The 17,633-nt window shown below is 36.8% G+C and overlaps 1 protein-coding gene across 1 annotated transcript in view; it reads right to left on the reverse strand.

The window, feature by feature from the left end:
* Window positions 1-17,633, reverse strand: part of cerkl (CERK like autophagy regulator) — a 195,910-nt gene that overhangs the window by 30,686 nt on the left and 147,591 nt on the right. The gene's annotated exons all lie outside the window — the stretch shown is intronic.

The following is a 17,633-nucleotide window of genomic DNA, read 5'->3' on the forward strand; positions in this document are numbered from 1 at the left end:
ATGCTTTAACAACATGAATGCACTATATTAAGTCTTCTGAATGTTCTGTACAATAGCATTGTGTGATTATCAATAAAGAACGATCTGTTTTTCACAAAAGCTTATTATATTGCTTTAGATAACTTGGAAAGTAGGGCATATCTTATTTATAGCACAAGGGGTGTTGCCAAAACTGCTAAGACAGTCATATTTTTTTCAATATAGTGCTGCATATATACTATATACTAGTATATACTCTATGTATTATATTGAAATTTTTTATTTTAATTTTTTTTGTGTGTGTGTGTGTGTGGGGGGGGGGGGGGGTGGGGGGGGTTAATGGCCATGGAAATATTGTCTATAAATAGTGTCTTAATATTTCTAAAAGATGACATAAAAAAACAATATTTTTAGTTTTGTGATATATTTAATCAATTAGCAGTTAAAGATATACCTCTGGACAGATTTTGGCTGTCTGCATTTACCATTTATTACTTCATCTTATTATAATTTCCTTTTACATATTAAGACAATAATGTTAATATAAACTCACCAGCCGCTTAATTAGGTTTATTAGGTATTGTTCTACAGCTTATTCTGAGTATTTCAGAAACTGCTGATCTACTGGGATTTTCACACACAACCATCTCTAGGGTTTACAGAGAATGGTACATTAAAGAGAAAATATGCAGTGAGTGGCAGTTCTGTGGGCGCAAATGCCTTGTTGATGTCAGAGGTGAATGGCCAGACTCAAATAACTATTTGTTACAATCGAAGTATGCAGAAGAGCATCTCTGAATGTACAACATGTCCAACCTTAAGGTGGATGGGCTACAGCAGCAGAAGACCACATCGAGTGCCACTCCTGTCAGCTAAGAACAGGAAACTGAGGCTACAATTTGCACAGGCTCACCAAAATAGACAATGGAAGATTGGTAAAACGTTGCCTGGTCTGAGCATAGTGTCAACGCCACAGCCTACCTGAGTATTGTTGCTGACCATGTCCATCCCTTTATGACCACTATATACCCATCTTCTTATGGCTACTTCCAGCAGAATAACACGCCATGTCATAAAGTGTGAATCATCTCAGACTGGTTTTTTGAACATGACAATGAGTTCACTGTACTCAAATGGCCTCCACAGTGACCAGATCCTCAATCCAACAGAGCAACCTTGGAATGTGGTGGAATGGGAGATTCACATCATGGATGTTGAGCCAACAAATCTGCAGCAACTGCGTGATGCTATCATGTCAATATGGACCAAAATCTTTAAGGAATATTTCCAGTACCTTGTTGAATCTATAGTACAGTATGTCACGAAGGATTAGGGCAGATCTGAAGGTAAAAGGGGGTCCAACCCGGTATTAGTAAATTGTACCAAATAAAGTGGCCGGTGAGTGTCCAGTATGTATATTAAAATGCATTGTGCTTTATGCACACAGCATACAAATATGGATTTGCATTTTAGGTGAACTGTTCCCTTAAATGACTTTTGCATTTCATAAACATGCAGTATTTGGATAAATCTTGTTCTCCGCACAGGTGATTTTGTGATAAAGCTTCTTCTCGTTAGACACACGCTGATGCTAATGTTATGAGACCATCTGAATGCTGTGGCATATGGTCCCATGATGTTTGCTATAGCGTGTATCTCTGCACAGACACTGTTTACTCTCGGTGAGTGATGAGATTCCATTAAGAATGGCTACAGAAACGTGAAAAAATGTAGCTTTGCTTTATTATAGTAGACTCTCTTCCCTGCATATCAATGTCCTCCAGCACCTGCTTCAGGAGACGGAACGGGAACCTGTCCATTCCATTTCTGTTTGACCAATCACAGCTCACGTAAAGTCTTCAATAATTTATGTCTTTTATATGCTCTAATTGCAAACAATTCTCTTTGTTTAGGATGTTTGCTTTTCAGGGCATAACAAGATTATCATTTCAGTTTCAGCTTTGCATTAAATTAGTGGTTATGTTAAATCACTGAAACTCTGAATGTCAGGAAACTGCTTACTTATGAGTGTGCTGTGAGACAGTTAATACTCCACTGTGTCACACAGCAAAATACACTCGCTGGCCACTTTATTAGGTACACCTTTTCATGGCATGGCAGTACAGTACATCCGGAAAGCAGGGCCGGAGTGGGACTCCTTTTCAGCCCTGGAGTTTCAAGCCTCAGACTGGCCCACCTCAGTTCATGACTGACTATATTAAAATAAGGTCATTTCCAATTCAGTTTCTAAATACACTATCACGTCTTTTTTTTTGAGAAAACAGCTGCTTTTTAACTTAAAATGTTCAACAACCCTAACAGTATTATATGTCCTAACAATAAAAAAATAATAAATACTCAGATGAGGATCAAACCCGGATCGGCAGCGTTGTATTCTAACGTGCTATCCACTGGACCACAAGAGCTGTATATTGAAAAGTGACTCATCTGAGTTATATCATCATTAACCTGCAGGCTGATTATATATATATATATATATGAAGAGCAGAGCTGCGCTAAAATAATGAACAAGAACACTGTGGTCAAGTAAATTAATTAATTAATTTAAAAAGTGTGACTGCTGAGAGCAACAGATCCTGGAGCTAGGGACACCGGCCCTCGCGGCCAAAAAACGGACCGGCCCACCGGGAATTCTCCCGGTCCTCCCGATTAGCCAATCCGGGCCTGCCGGAAAGTATTCATAACGCTTCACTTTTTCCACATTTTTCTGTTACATCCTTATTCCAAAATGGATTAAATTCATTTATTTCCTCAAAATTCTACAATTTGACTCTGCAACTAGGGAACCGGAACTGCTAAAATGCTAACTCGCTTCCGGGTTTTTGCATGCAAATTGATGTCATAGTTCCTCCACTTTATTTGCAGCAGTAGGAGAAGCTGCATCAATCTTTTCTTCATCTAATAGATGACTTGTGCCTCAGAAGGCAATCCTGACACGCAGTGAACGTGCGGTGGGGTTTTAAGGTGTCAGAAGAGGAGCACAGAGGCTCTTGATTCTGGAGGTCATCAATAATATAACACTAATACTTAAATGGTAAGGCATTTTAGAATGACCAAAACGACACTTCAGATGGTTTACAATGTGCTTTGCCTGCTAGTTTGTCCAATTACACATTCTGAAACCGCATACGTTTATACTATATAGAACGCTAAAATCAGTATGTGAGCCAAGTAGTAGCTATGTCCGATAGTATTCGAAAATCAGTATGCGAGAGGTACCCGGTGACTTGGCAAGATTCTGAAGTGCGCATCCGATGCATGCTGTGCAATCCCATGATACCCCGCGAGAGAATTCATGAATAGGAGTGAAGCAAAGCAACTGAAGCAGGTAGGTCACGTGACCATGACAAAATGGCGGATGTAGTACGTCCTAATTGGTTGTTGCTAGAGCGGATACGTTTGCAGCCGGAAGTTAACGCAACCCACATAGCAAAATTTCTCTGGCTCAACTCTGGCCCACACAATCAGGTTTTGCTTGGCCCACATGCCGCAGTGAATTACGGTACATGACTGGACCAAATCTGGCTTCCAGACAAGGGCCAAACACAGACCATATCTGGGCCAAGTCTCAGCCAAGTTAATAACTCATAACTGGGCCTGAACTGGGCCAGATAGGTTGGTGTGTCACGATTGCAATGAAATTGATAAACCCATGGAGTAATGCGCTTTAGGCATACTATGGGCACGCTTTTTCTCAAAGTGACCTGATTGGTAGAATTTTTTTTCTTTACTCAAAAATGATTTTAGTGTATTTTAAATGTGGGTCAAGACTGGCCAAACTCACATGGCCCACTTATCAAATTTTTAAATCTGGGCCAAATACTACGTTTTTCATCTGGCCCAAATCTTGTGTGCCGCCTTAAAAACGGTGCCACCTCTGCCAAACCCGGGCCATGTTTGGCCCACATGCTGTATGTCAGTGCCGGATGAATGCCTGCTGTGCCAGCTTTTTTGCCAAATCTGGGCCAGATTTCTTTGCTACTAGGGAAATTATTTCTATTATTTATTACATTTCTCATTTGTTGTATTTTATTAACGTCTAACGTTACCCCCACCCCAACCCTAAACCCAACCGTCACAGTAATGTAAAAACTGTAGTTGTACCGAGTTTTAGTTATGTTATCTATTAAATTACGCAATAAAATGTATTTTTTTACGCCTACCCCCACCCCAACCCTCACAGTACTGTAAAAATATTAATTATTGTTATACAGTGTCATAAAAAATGCTGCTTTATTAATGTGCATATTGCACTTCCGGCCGGCCGCAAATTCGATCTAGACTTTACCGTCCTAATTCCATTTATACTTCTTACATTCATTCTGTATACAGCGTACTTTTCTAATGGCCGAGTAATACGTTTAAATTCATATGCAGTACCTAGTGAGTAGTAGGCGGTTTCGAACGCAGCCATGATCTCTTATTACAAAATTACATGACCTTTTTTAATGTGGATTACGGAATTTGTGCGCTAAAAGCGTTTCCGTCGTAGTTTATGCGCATCTTTTCTTATCGAGTGAAAAAAGTTTAACCTACTCAGTTAAGAGCTGTCATAAAAGCAACACTATTGGCTACTTTTTAAAAAGAGGAGGGGCTACTCTGCGTCTCGCCTTCGCTTCAATTTTAATTTGAGATTACATCAAACATTTAATAAAATTTCACATTTCAAAGCACCTCACAGGATCTTTAATGGTGAGTAAATGGTTCGCATTTGTTCAGTTATGGGCGAACAAATCATTTAAAACTATAAGAAAATATAAACTGGAAACATTTTCCAATGTTCTCTGATTTAGAACACACTCCCCTGCACGCTATTTAGGCTACACTATAATAGTTAAGAAGCAGCGCTGACTTAAAAATGGCAGCTGCTTCGCTTTTCTAATGAGTGAGGTAAAGTTAATCATTACAGGATGAGGACTTTGTTAAAGGGCATTAATTTAAGTTAATATCACCTCATGCCAATTAAGGCGGTTTACCTTGCTGGCAGCGTGCGCGGGGAGAACAGGTGTGTGTATTTGTACTGATTACTAGCAGAGACAAACAGCAGAGAGAGGCTTGTCCTTGTCGGGTGAGTAGGCATTTCCTTTCATGCAGTTTATCTGGCCAGTGTGTTTGCTCAGATCAACAGGGTATGAAAGCAAATGTCTGTAAATGAGAACAGGACGGAGGTGTTGGATGAAAGCGTTCCCTCCCTTTTTTTTTTAACAGTGCTGGACACAAACTCGCACTCCAACTGAATTTGGCTCTTCCTACCTACCAGGTCACTGGTAATGCAGCCCTGCTTCACAAACACATCCATGACGCTTCCTGGCCTCTCTGGGAGTTTCCATATGTTGTGATGATTTCAACACCAGAGCCAGGATCTCCTCAGTAAAGGTAACAGCGTCTGGCAGAGCAGCTTCCAAAATGAGTGAGCTTGCCTTGCTATCTGAAAGCTGCTAGAAGAGGCCCTTTTATTTACTTGAGTAGCCTACATAAAAATCACACCATTTTTGGTTTTGTATGGTTACATACTGCTGTTTAAGGTATTACTGCACACACTGCAAAAATAAAAAAAATAAAAATGCTGGGTTCCACACAATCAATATGAAAAAAATTATGTCACCCCCCCCCTCCAAAAAAAAAAACAAAAAAACAAAAAAAACGTAAGAATTGTTGTTTCAGCTCATTTTAAATAAGTAGTTTGAACAAATAGCAAATATAATTTTTCTTAAAGTGTATGTATTAAATTAATAAACATTTGCCATTTTATTGCTGTTCAAATAATGTTCATGAATAATTGCCGACATGTGTCATGGTTAGAACATTAACTTGATTTAATCTTTCATGCTTTAGGATATTTCCGTGACACCTTGGTTAGATTTTATGTTGCCATTTTTTTTCTTAAGCTTTCATTGTTTTATTTCATTGTCTGTATGAAGGACTATTATCCCAATTGCCAATATTAATAATAATAATAATCATAATAAGGTTTAAAATAACTATATATATATAAGTTATATATATATATATATATATATATATATATATATATATATATATATATATATATATATATATATTATTTTATTCCGTTGTCTGTATGAAGAACAATCATCCCAAATGATGATGTTATTATTTTTAGTAGTAGGAATAGTATGATTATTATGATTATTGTTATTATTATTATTAATAATAGTAGTAGTAGCAATAGTATAATGATGATTATTTTTAGTAGTAGTCGGATGATGATGATTATTATTATTAGTAGTAGTAGGAGGAGGAGGAGGAGGAGGATTAGTAGTATTATGATTATTATTATTATTATTATTATTATTGATAGTAGTAGGATGATTTATTATTATTATTATTATTATTATTATTATTATTATTATTATTATTGTTATTAGTAGTAGTAGTAGTAGGATGGGCGAGGCAGTGGTGCAGTAGGTAGTGCTGTCGCCTCACAGCAAGAAGGTCGCTGGTTCGAACCTCGGCTCAGTTGGTGTTTCTGTGTGGAGTTTGCATGTTCTCCCTGCCTTCGCGTGGGTTTCCTCCGGGTGCCACAGCGGAATAAACCGCCAACTTATCGAGAGGGTGCTCGCTGCAGAGCCATTTGAGGAGAGCTGAGCTCCAGCGAGGGGGAGCATGAGCTGTCGCTCCTCCTCCTGTAAGCTGTTTTAATGCGTACACCAACCCCACCCCTAACCCTACCCCCAGTGACATCACTCGTAGAAGAAGTGCAAAAAAGGTGGAGCTCAAGCTTAAGCTCCCCCTCGCTGGAGCTCAGCTCTCCTCAAATGGCTCTGCAGCGAGCACCACTTGAACTTATCCAGCAAGTTTTTACGCAGCGGATGCCCTTCCAGCCGCAACCCATCTCTGGGAAACATCCACACACACATTCACACACACACACACACACACACACGCACACACACACACACACTACAGCCAATTTAGTTTATTCAATTTACCTGTACCACATGTCTTTGTACTGTGGGGGAAACCGGAGCACCCAGAGAAAACCCACACCAACACAGAGAGAACATGCAAACTCCACACAAAAACAACTGACCCAGCTGAAACTCGAACCAGCAAATTTCTTGCTGTGAGGCAACAGAGCTAACCACTGAGCCACTGTATGGCCCTTAAAGTAAGACATTGTGAAAAAAAGTGAACTGATCGTTTTAGCATACAGTACATCCCCAATTGATTGATTTATATTGAGAATTGCTAAAACTTTTTTTTTTTTTTTTTACTATTACAGGTTTTCATGTAAATATGTAAATGATGCAATGTTTAATTATAAATAAGCTTCTTTGCATATTTGTAGCACCAAAATCTTAACATTAAATGGTCAGGTTCCTATATTTTTGTTTCGTTTTTAACATTTCAGAGTCAAATGTTTTTACATAGGGAATTTTGGAAATCTCTTTTAATGCTCAATAATCCTACAAATACAGTAAACAACCAACAAATATAAATATTCACTTTTTTGTTGAATGAAATGTTTTATATAACCAGGCAAATTATGTATGAATAAATCCCTGTATTTTGTGCATCATCTGTTCATCAAACTGAAATGAAACCACTTTATGGAAACCTAAAAAGCATAAAATCCTCAAAATTCAGAAGTGCCTGAAAAAGGCGTCTCTCGCCTTAACAGTCTCAGTGGGTGTGATATTAAAAACTCATTATCTGAAAGCTAAAATTACCATTTATTGCACAGATCTGATGAAGCTGTCTTGAGTTGCGTCAGTGCATGTGTATGTTACGCAATAGTTGTTGGTCATTGATGGCTTTATTTTGTTGTTTGCTGGTGTCTGTGGCACTGCAACACTATATTTAAATCGTGCTTCTGCCTGTCCTGCAAGAGCAAATTACGTTTTATTAATACATCATAATCAGTTATATGATTGTTTTGATTTAAATTACAATTTGTAATTTTTCTTTATTTTTGCAGTTTCACTCTCTAATAATCTAATTATTTTATTTATTAATTGAAGAATTTCTTAATTGATTTAATTTAATACTTTTTTATTACATTATTTTTTATAAAAAAAATGTGAGAATAAAATATTATTTGATATAATATACAATTAGACCAGAAACAGAAATTGTTTATTATTATTATTATAATTATAATTATTTTTATTATTGTTGTAGTAGTTGTTGTTGTTGTTTTTGTTGTTGTTGTTGTTATTATTCATTCATTAATTTTCCTTTGGCTTAGTTCCTTTATTCAACAGCGGAGTGAACCTCTAACTTATCCAGCATATGTTTTGCACAGCGGATACCCTTCCAGCCACAACCCAGTACTGGTAAACATCCATACACACACACACACACACACACTGTACACTATACGGTCATGCCTCAGAGAACATGCAAACTCCATGCAGAAATGTCAACTGACCCAGCCGGTACCCGAATCAGTGAGCTTCCTACTGTGAGGCAACGGGTCTATTATTATTATTAATATTATTATTATTATTATTATCATTATTATTATTATTGTTATTATTATTATTATTATTATTGTTATTAGGGTCTAAATATTTTTTGATTCTATTATAAAATAAAACATTTTTCTAGTCATACAGACATCAACATCAAAATACTTTAATATGTTGTCTGTTTTATTTCTCTGCAAAGAGCAACATTATAACAAAAGACTAGAATGTTTTTATAATGAAAAATGAAAAACATTGGTGATCAACAGAAAACACTGTGAAAATATGCTGTTACTTAATAAATAACTTGCAACACTCAAATTAATATTTTTCTGTTATTAGACCGGGAAAGGTGAGATGAGCTAACTTAAACGGAAGAGCCTGAAAACCAAGATAAACAATAAATTAGAGAGAAGCATGGTGTTGCGAATGGTCAATTGCTTTAGTGGTCTTATTTCGATTTGATACTTTTCAGTCTCATGCTGTTCACACCAGATGCGGCACACGGGATTGCCAATAAATTGTGATATTCGTGCGCAACGGACACGTCAAGATTTTGAGTTTACTCGTTTCATGCGTCAAATTCACTTTACAGTAGAAATGTACAGTATGTGACACGGCCGGTAACTCTAGCTTCATTGCTAAATGGCTAACATGAATTTTATTGAGATAGTAGCTGTGCTTCAGGTAGGCTGAAAAACAGAGTAGATTTGTTCGACGCCGTGTCAGAGTCTACTAGATCCTTTCTGAGGCGCACCCAGCTGTGTGAGTTCATCATTTCCTATACTGACTATTTTGCCCAGTTTGATAAACTGTTGTCGGTGTCAGCAGGAGAATTTCTCCATGGAACACCAAGTGCAGACGCTACATCATAATCATGCTGCTACAAGAGCAAGCTCCTGATTGGTTAATGCAGCCTGAATATCTGCTAAAGTTCTAAAGAAGAATTCTAATTCTAAAAACTCTACTAAAATTCTACAAAATGCACCAATGGATGTCTTAGCATTGACTTAACATGTAAATCACTCGCGCTTGATGCTTCATTCGCATCTGGTGTGAACGCACCATTACTCGGCTTTATACTACTGTGACAATAAGTGTTGAATACTTGAAATCATCCATAAATACGATTTCCGCTGGAGTACCTTAGAATATACCGAAGACCACAACTTTCATGATTCCACTCAGTCACTGCGTCCTCAAACTACTTTGTTTGTTGCGAATATTCACCCTCTAGTGGCAAAAGCTGCACACTGTGCCTTTAAGGATCTCAAATAGTTTCATATTAAAAGCCATGAATGCAAATGTCTATCGATGCCAAATTCTTAATGCTTAAATGACCATTTATTGCCAAGATCTGATGCATCCGGCTTAAGTTTCGTCAATTCGTGTGTTGTCTAGGTTATACAATGGTTGTCGGGCATTGATGGTTTTGTTCTTTTGTTGTTCGCTGGTGTCTGTGGTGCTATAGCACTATATTTCAAGCGTGCATCTGCTTCTCCTGCAAGGCTCAGAGCAACAGCCTGTGCCAACATCACCGGGACTTCCATATATTACCATCTCCATTCCAGAAGCGGGTGACGAATGGTGCCCGCGCCCACATATTAGAGCGGGGGGTGGGCAATTGGGAAGGGGGCTTTTGAGAGAGAGAGAGAGAGAGAGAGAGAGAGAGAGAGAAATTGTCCTTGGAAGTGCGAGCACTTCTGCAGAACAATTAACTTAATTAAGCAGACAGCATGAATATTCATAAGGCAGTTAATGTCTCCCTCATCCAGGCAGATGAATGTGATGCAATGACTCGCTAGTCAAGCATGTCTAAGAGTCTCATGGAAACTGCACCAACATTTTGGTTCTTTGCCTGGAATATCAAAGAAATTAACAGTCCCCCTGAAACCCTTAAAAGCAGGCAAATTAATTAGAAGGCTGCAATTTATATGCTATACGTACCGAGGAGTATATAGTGGAGGAAGCCTTTAATTGGGCGGTGGATGTTTATCCTGCTTCGTGTAAATAAGCTATACGAAACACTCTTTGTAATTAGAGGTTTCGTATTGTGTTATGAATATTGACAAATTAATGCGGTAAAAGAAACTAGTGTAGGATAATTGGGAGTTGACGTAGCTAACATGTCATGTATATTTTATGATGTGTACATGGTAATTACTTTGTGGTTTATGTCTGCTTTGAGCACATCCGTGTGTTACTGTACTCTCCCATCAAAATGTTTCATTGATTGATTGGTTCATTGATTTTGAATAATTTTTTATGAAATGTAAAGTCAAAATTGGTTTCAAAATATTATAATATTATAATGTAATGTAATATAATATAATACAATATAGTTTAATATAAGATAGTAAAATGTTTAATTTAATAAAATAGAATAAATTATAAATTAATATAATTAATATTATATGTATTAATATAATACAATATATAATATAATATAATATAATATAATATAATATAATATAATATAATATAATATAATATAATATAATATAATAATTCATTTAATTTAATAAAATGTAATATTTAATATAATATAACATATGTAATATAATTTAATATAATACAACATAATATAGTATAATATTTTATTTACTATAATGTAATATAATAAAAATATTATATAAATAATTTAATATAATATAGTATAATCTAATATTTAATATATAATATAATATAATATAATATAACATAATATCATTTAATATAATAAAATATACAATTTTATATAAATTTAATGTAATATAATATATTATAATGTACATACAATTACATCAAAAACTAGTTTGCTCTACTAAAAATATTATATTAAACATTAAACACACAAAAAGAATTTAATAAGATATCATGTTTGGACTTAAAGCAAAAAAAGTAGTATTTCATCAGTTTATGAATTTTAAACAATGATATTATAATTAATGAAATAATAAGGGCATAGTAATCCATTGCATGGTAATGCATGGTAATTGTGTGCAGTAAATCACAGCAGTTGATGCAGTACATGGCTGTTTTTGTGCAGCTCTAACAAAGAGAGTGATTTGACTCCATTTCCTTCGTCCCAAAGGATCGACCTGGATCACCAAATGACACATTCAGACCTGCTCTGGGACACGGCAGAGGCGGGGGGTCGTTTTTCCCCCCTCTGCGTTTGTGACAGGAAACTGTTTACAAATACTCCTGCGGGATTCGGTACTAATGAAGAGGAAGCGTGACCCCGGTACGGTCAGTTTGCAGCGGGTGCGGAGTTGGAGGGCTTCCATTGCTCCTAACAACAGCACTCCATTTTGCTGCGCCTGAAATGACAAGTGAAGGTCAATCTCTTGGCCGAAAAACTAGAGGCCGCTTCTGTCCCCTCCTCTTCCCGCCCCGCTTTGGCAGCTCTTTGGGGTTGGTTTGTGCCACAAAAAATATCTGATTTAGGCAGTACAATACGCAGGGCTCCAGGTAGGCATGGGTGATACGGACGTAAAACAATAGTTTGGGTTATTTTTTGCTGTAACAATACTAACGATGATCATTTATATGTTTACATTGAGATACAAAAAAAAAGTCCTGTATCTATGAAAGTTCTTGAAGTAATATCGCTTTCATTCATACTTAAAGCAAGAGGACGAAACCACACGCAAACATTACATACAAGTAAATGCATCACTGTAGCTCATTAAAAAGAAGCTAGCTTAGTATGAAATGCCTAGCTGTATGCTAATGTTATGTTTAAACTCCTGACATGTTCTTATCAATACTAAATGTTTTTGGAAAAACAATTCTTAATGTGCCTCATGTGAGTGGGCTTGACAAACCACCTGTAGGTGACGCTTTATTCCCCTGCATATGTTCTTGAAAAACAACTCTCATAGCGAAATAACTCTGGCCCACTCAATCATCTTTTGTTTGGCACACATGCTGCAGTGAATTACGGCACATTACTGGACTAAGGCTGGCTTCCAGACAAGGGCCAAACATGGACCATATATCTGGGCCCAGTCTTAGCCAAGTCAATAACTAATAACTGACCCATAACAGCCTGAACTGGGCCAGTTATGTTTGTGTGTCAAAACTGCAATGAATTTGAAACACCCAAGAATCATTGCACTTTCGGCATGCTATAGGCGTGCTTTGTCTTGAAGTGACCTGATTGGTATTTATTTAGGGGGTCAAGCGCGAAGCGCTGAAACCCTATTGTTTTTGTTAAGATTTTTATTATTATTATTATTATTATTATTATTATTAGGGGGTCAAGCGCGAAGCGCTGAAACCCTATTGTTTTTGTTAAGATTTTTATTAGGGGGTCAAGCGCGAAGCGCTGAAACCCTATTGTTTTTGTTAAGATTTTTAGGGGGTCAAGCGCGAAGCGCTGAAACCCTATTGTATTTGTAAGGATTTTTATTATTATTATTATTATTATTCTGCCGAAGTCACTATTGCCCAGACCAAACCGTAAGTCCGAGAGAGCTGAAACTTGGTCAGATGGTAGTACTCCGGTACACTACATTCTCACCGAAGATCAGCCAAATCGGCCCATAGGTGGCGCTATTGCGCCAAAACCCAATATTTTGGCCGCCATTTGTACACCGTTTGTCGTAGACTCAAAAAAATTACAAATTTGGAATCCTTGGGTCAGCCCGAACAAAAGTGGAGTGACCCAGATTTTCTCTACGTTGGACCGTTTTCCCGCTACATCGCGATTTGTCCGAAACCTACTTTTGCGAACTAGTCCTAGGTTTTTTGCCCAATCTGAACCAAACCAGCTCTGAAATGTTCTCTGGACACTGAATATCAATAATTATCAAAAAAAAGTTGAATTTTTTTTTCTCGCACGAAACAGTACACAAGAATGTTCAATGCTAATTGAAGCTAATTGCTAATTGTAGCTATAACTTTTGAAAGGAATGAGATATCCTCACCAAACTTGGTACACACATGTATAAGCTTAATTTGATGTGACAGTGCAAAACCCGTGGACTTTGGCCACATGGTGGCGCTATAAAGCTTAAAAACCATAAAATGACCCTAACCTTACAACCGTTTGTCCGATCAGCTTGAAATTTGTCATGCATTGTCTTTGACCAGTTTGCCATGACATATTATAAGGACAATGGCACATCTCAAAAAACATGGCCGCCATTAGCCAATTAAAATTGTGCAGCCATTTAGCAAGGTTAACGATCAGCGATCGGAACGAAACTCGCTGGGTATTTTCGACTTATGGACCTAGAGGTCTGTAAGAATTTTGAAAGAAATCGGCCACTAGGGGGCGATTTTACGCCTTTTTAAGGTGTAATGGGTTGTGTATCACACAACCTTTTGCAAAACCACACAAAATACATATCATATGATAGGCCTGCTCCTACCGAACAGTTTGACACTCAAACCACTGCTGTCAGTCACACCGTTTATTAAATATTCATCAACATATGAAAAACCTACTTTTGCGAACTAGTCCTTGGTTTTTCACTCAATCGCAACGAAACCAGTGTTGTTAGAATCTCTGGACTGTGTAGATCAATAATTATCAAAAAAAAGTTGAACTTTTCACTTTGGCTAGCTGTAACAGGCTCATTTACAAAAGGGGCGTGTCCACACGAACCTACATGCCTCTTAACCAATAAGGAAAACTCACAACATCACAGAAATTGGTGAGCACATGTGTCATATCAATGAGAAGAAACTTGCAAAATTTTGTGAAGATCAAACCATAGGTGGCGCTATAATAGCAAAAATAGTCTTAAAAACATGCCAAATGGCTTAAAAATAAAGTAAATGTGCTTCATTTAAACACTATTTCACAAATACACTTAATCTACATATCATATGATAGGTCTGCTCATACTGAACAGTTTGAGACTAAAACCACTGCTGTTACTCAAACTGTTCATTAAAAAACCATCAATATAAACAAAACCTACTTTTGCGAACTAGTCCCTGGTTTTTAACTCAATCGCAACGAATCCAGTGTTGTATGAACCTCTGGACTGAGTAGATCAATAATTATCAAAAAAAAGTTGAACTTTCCATTTTAGATAGCTGTAACAGGCTCATTAACAAAAGGGGCGTGTCTACACGAACCTACATGCCTGTCAACCAATAAGGAAAACCCAAAACATCACAGAAATTGGTGAGCAGATGTGGCATATCAATGTGAATAAACATGCAAAATTTTGTGGAGATTGGGCAATAGGTGGCGCTATAATAGTGAAAATGGTTCTAAAAACATGCTAAAATGGCTTAAAAATGAAGTAAATGTTCTTCATTTACACACTTATCACTGAAATGATTTATAAGTTATTTTTTTGTCCATCTTGGATGTTTAAAGGTCTCAAAAACATATTTTCAGTATTCTATCATTTTAGCCACTATAACACAGACTTTTAACTGTCACCTACCATTTCTAACCACTAGATGTCACAACAAGACCACTTATTTATTGTTCATAACATTTGCATGCCTTTGTTGTTTTACATTTTTTGAGTTTAAAGTCAGGGAAATTGCATTTAGGATCATTCTGAATCATATTTTGACCTGATGTAAACACTGTTATGCATTAAACATCTAATTTGGTCCCAGTTAACCTCTTCATAATAATTCTAATAGTTAAAACTGGTTCTATGATTAAACACATTGTTTTAAAACATGTGTAAAGAAAATCACAACTGTGGCTTCTAGATGGCAGTAACAGAGCACTTATTGTTTATTTTACTGCTCTATAGCAAAGAATGTAATGTAATGTTATGTAATGCATTCTGAATCCCAAACTGACATGGCATGAACACAGTTAATCCATTGAAGATCAAATTTAGTTAAAGCTTTTTACACTTTTTACTCTGTAGATTTATAATTATTTTAATAAAATACAAATTTTTCATTTTATACAGTTAGAACATGCTCAATTACAGAAGGGATATGTTTATGCACACCTAAATGGCTGTAATCACATAAATAAATTACACTGTGGCCACTAGATGGCAGTAGGAGATCACTAATAGCTTATTCACTGCTCTTTTGTCATTTTTATTAAGAAGAGCTAAAATAGCCATAACTCATGAAGGAATTAAAATATCTTCACCAAACTTGTTACACATATGCAAGAGGTCAGTCTAAGGTCATAGCATAAAACTCGTAGACATTGGCCACATGGTGGCGCTATACATTGTAAAATCACTGTATCTGAGTAACCATTTATCTGATTAACTAGAAATTTGACATGCCGTGTCTTTGTCTAAGGTGCCATGACTCGATCTACACATTATATCATAGGGCTGCTTATACTGGTCACTTTGACATAAAAGCGGTCACTCAAAATGTTCATTAAAAATTTGTCAATATGTAAAAATCGAAGTTGCTTCTCTGGAGTGTTTAATCAAACATTTGTTAGCTCAATCTATAAACTTTAACACTCTAATCGTATATTTCGTTGTCGAATAAACTACTTACAGGCGTCCTAACTGCTATATGACCTTACCCTGCTAAACTGCTTGACCCCCGTTAATTGCTGCTTGCAGCTATATTTATTATTATTATTATTATTATTATTATTATTATTCTGCCGAAGTCACTATTGCCCAGACCAAACCGTAAGGCCGAGAGAGCTGAAACTTGGCCAGATGGTAGTACCCCGGTACACTACGTTCTGGCCAAAGATCAGCCAAATCAGACCATAGGTGGCGCTATGGCGCCAAAAAAACACTTTTTGGACATTTTTGGCCGCTTATCGTTTACCGTTTGTCGTAGACTCAAAAACTTTACATTTTTTGAATCCTTGAGTTAACCTGAACAAAAGTGTATAGCAGAAATTTTTGCTCTACGACGCACCGTTTTCCCGCTACATCGCGATTTATCCGAAACCTACTTTTGCGAACTAGTCCTAGGTTTTACACTCAATCTAAACCAAACCAGCTCTCAAATGTTCTCTGGACACTGAATATCAATAATTATCAAAAAAAAGTTGACATTTTTATTCTCACTCGAAACAGTACACAACAATGTTCGACGCTAATTGAAGCTAAATGCTAATTGGAGCTATAACTTTTGAACGGAATGAGATATCATTACCAAACTTGGTAAACACATGCATAAGCTCAATTTGATGTGACAGTGCAAAAACAGCGGACTTTGGCCACATGGTGGCGCTATAAAGCTTAAAAACCATAAAATGACCCTAACCTTACAACCGTTAGTCCGATCAGCTTGAAATTTGGCATGCAGTGTCTTTGACCAGTTTGCCACGACATCTTATAAGGACAATGACACATCTCAAAAAACATGGCTGCCATTAGCCAATTAAAATTGTGCAGCCATTTAGCAAGGTTAACGATGAGCGATCGAAACGAAACTCGCTGGGTATGTTCGACTTATGGACCTAGAGGTCTGTAAGAATTTTGAAAGAAATCGGCCACTAGGGGGCGATTTTACGCAATTTTAAGGTGTAATGGGTTGTGTATCACACAACCTTTTGCAAAACCACACAAAATACATATCATATTATAGGCCTGCTCATACCGAACAGTTTGACACTAAAACCACTGCTGTCAGTCACACCGTTCGTTAAATATGCATCAATATAGGAAAAACCTACTTTTGCGAACTAGTCCCTGGTTTTTCACTCAATCGCAACGAAACGAGTGTTGTTAGAATCTCTGGACTGTGTAGATCAATAATTATCAAAAAAAAGTTGAACTTTTCACTTTGGCTAGCTGTAACAGGCTAATTTACAAAAGGGTCGTGTCCACACGAACCTACATGCCTGTAAACCAATAAGGAAAACTCACAACATCACAGAAATTGGTGAGCACATGTGCCATATCAATGAGAAGAAACTTGCAAAATTTTGTGAAGATCAAACCATAGGTGGCGCTATAATAGCAAAAATAGTCCTAAAACATGCCAAATGGCTTAAAAATAAAGTAAATGTGCTTCATTTAAACACTATTTCACAAAAACACTTAATCTACATATCATATGATAGGTCTGCTCATACTGAACAGTTTGACACTAAACCCACTGCTGTCACTCACACCGTTCATTAAAAAAACATCAATATAAACAAAACCTACTTTTGCGAACTAGTCTCTGGTTTTTAACTCGATCGCAACGAAACCAGTGTTAAATGAACCTCTGGACTGAGTAGATTAATAATTATCAAAAAAAAGTGGAACTTTCCATTTTAGATAGCTGTAACAGGCTCATTTATAAAAG

This window comes from Danio rerio, chromosome 9 (assembly GCF_049306965.1).
Source record: "Danio rerio strain Tuebingen ecotype United States chromosome 9, GRCz12tu, whole genome shotgun sequence".
Lineage (NCBI taxonomy): Eukaryota > Metazoa > Chordata > Actinopteri > Cypriniformes > Danionidae > Danio > Danio rerio.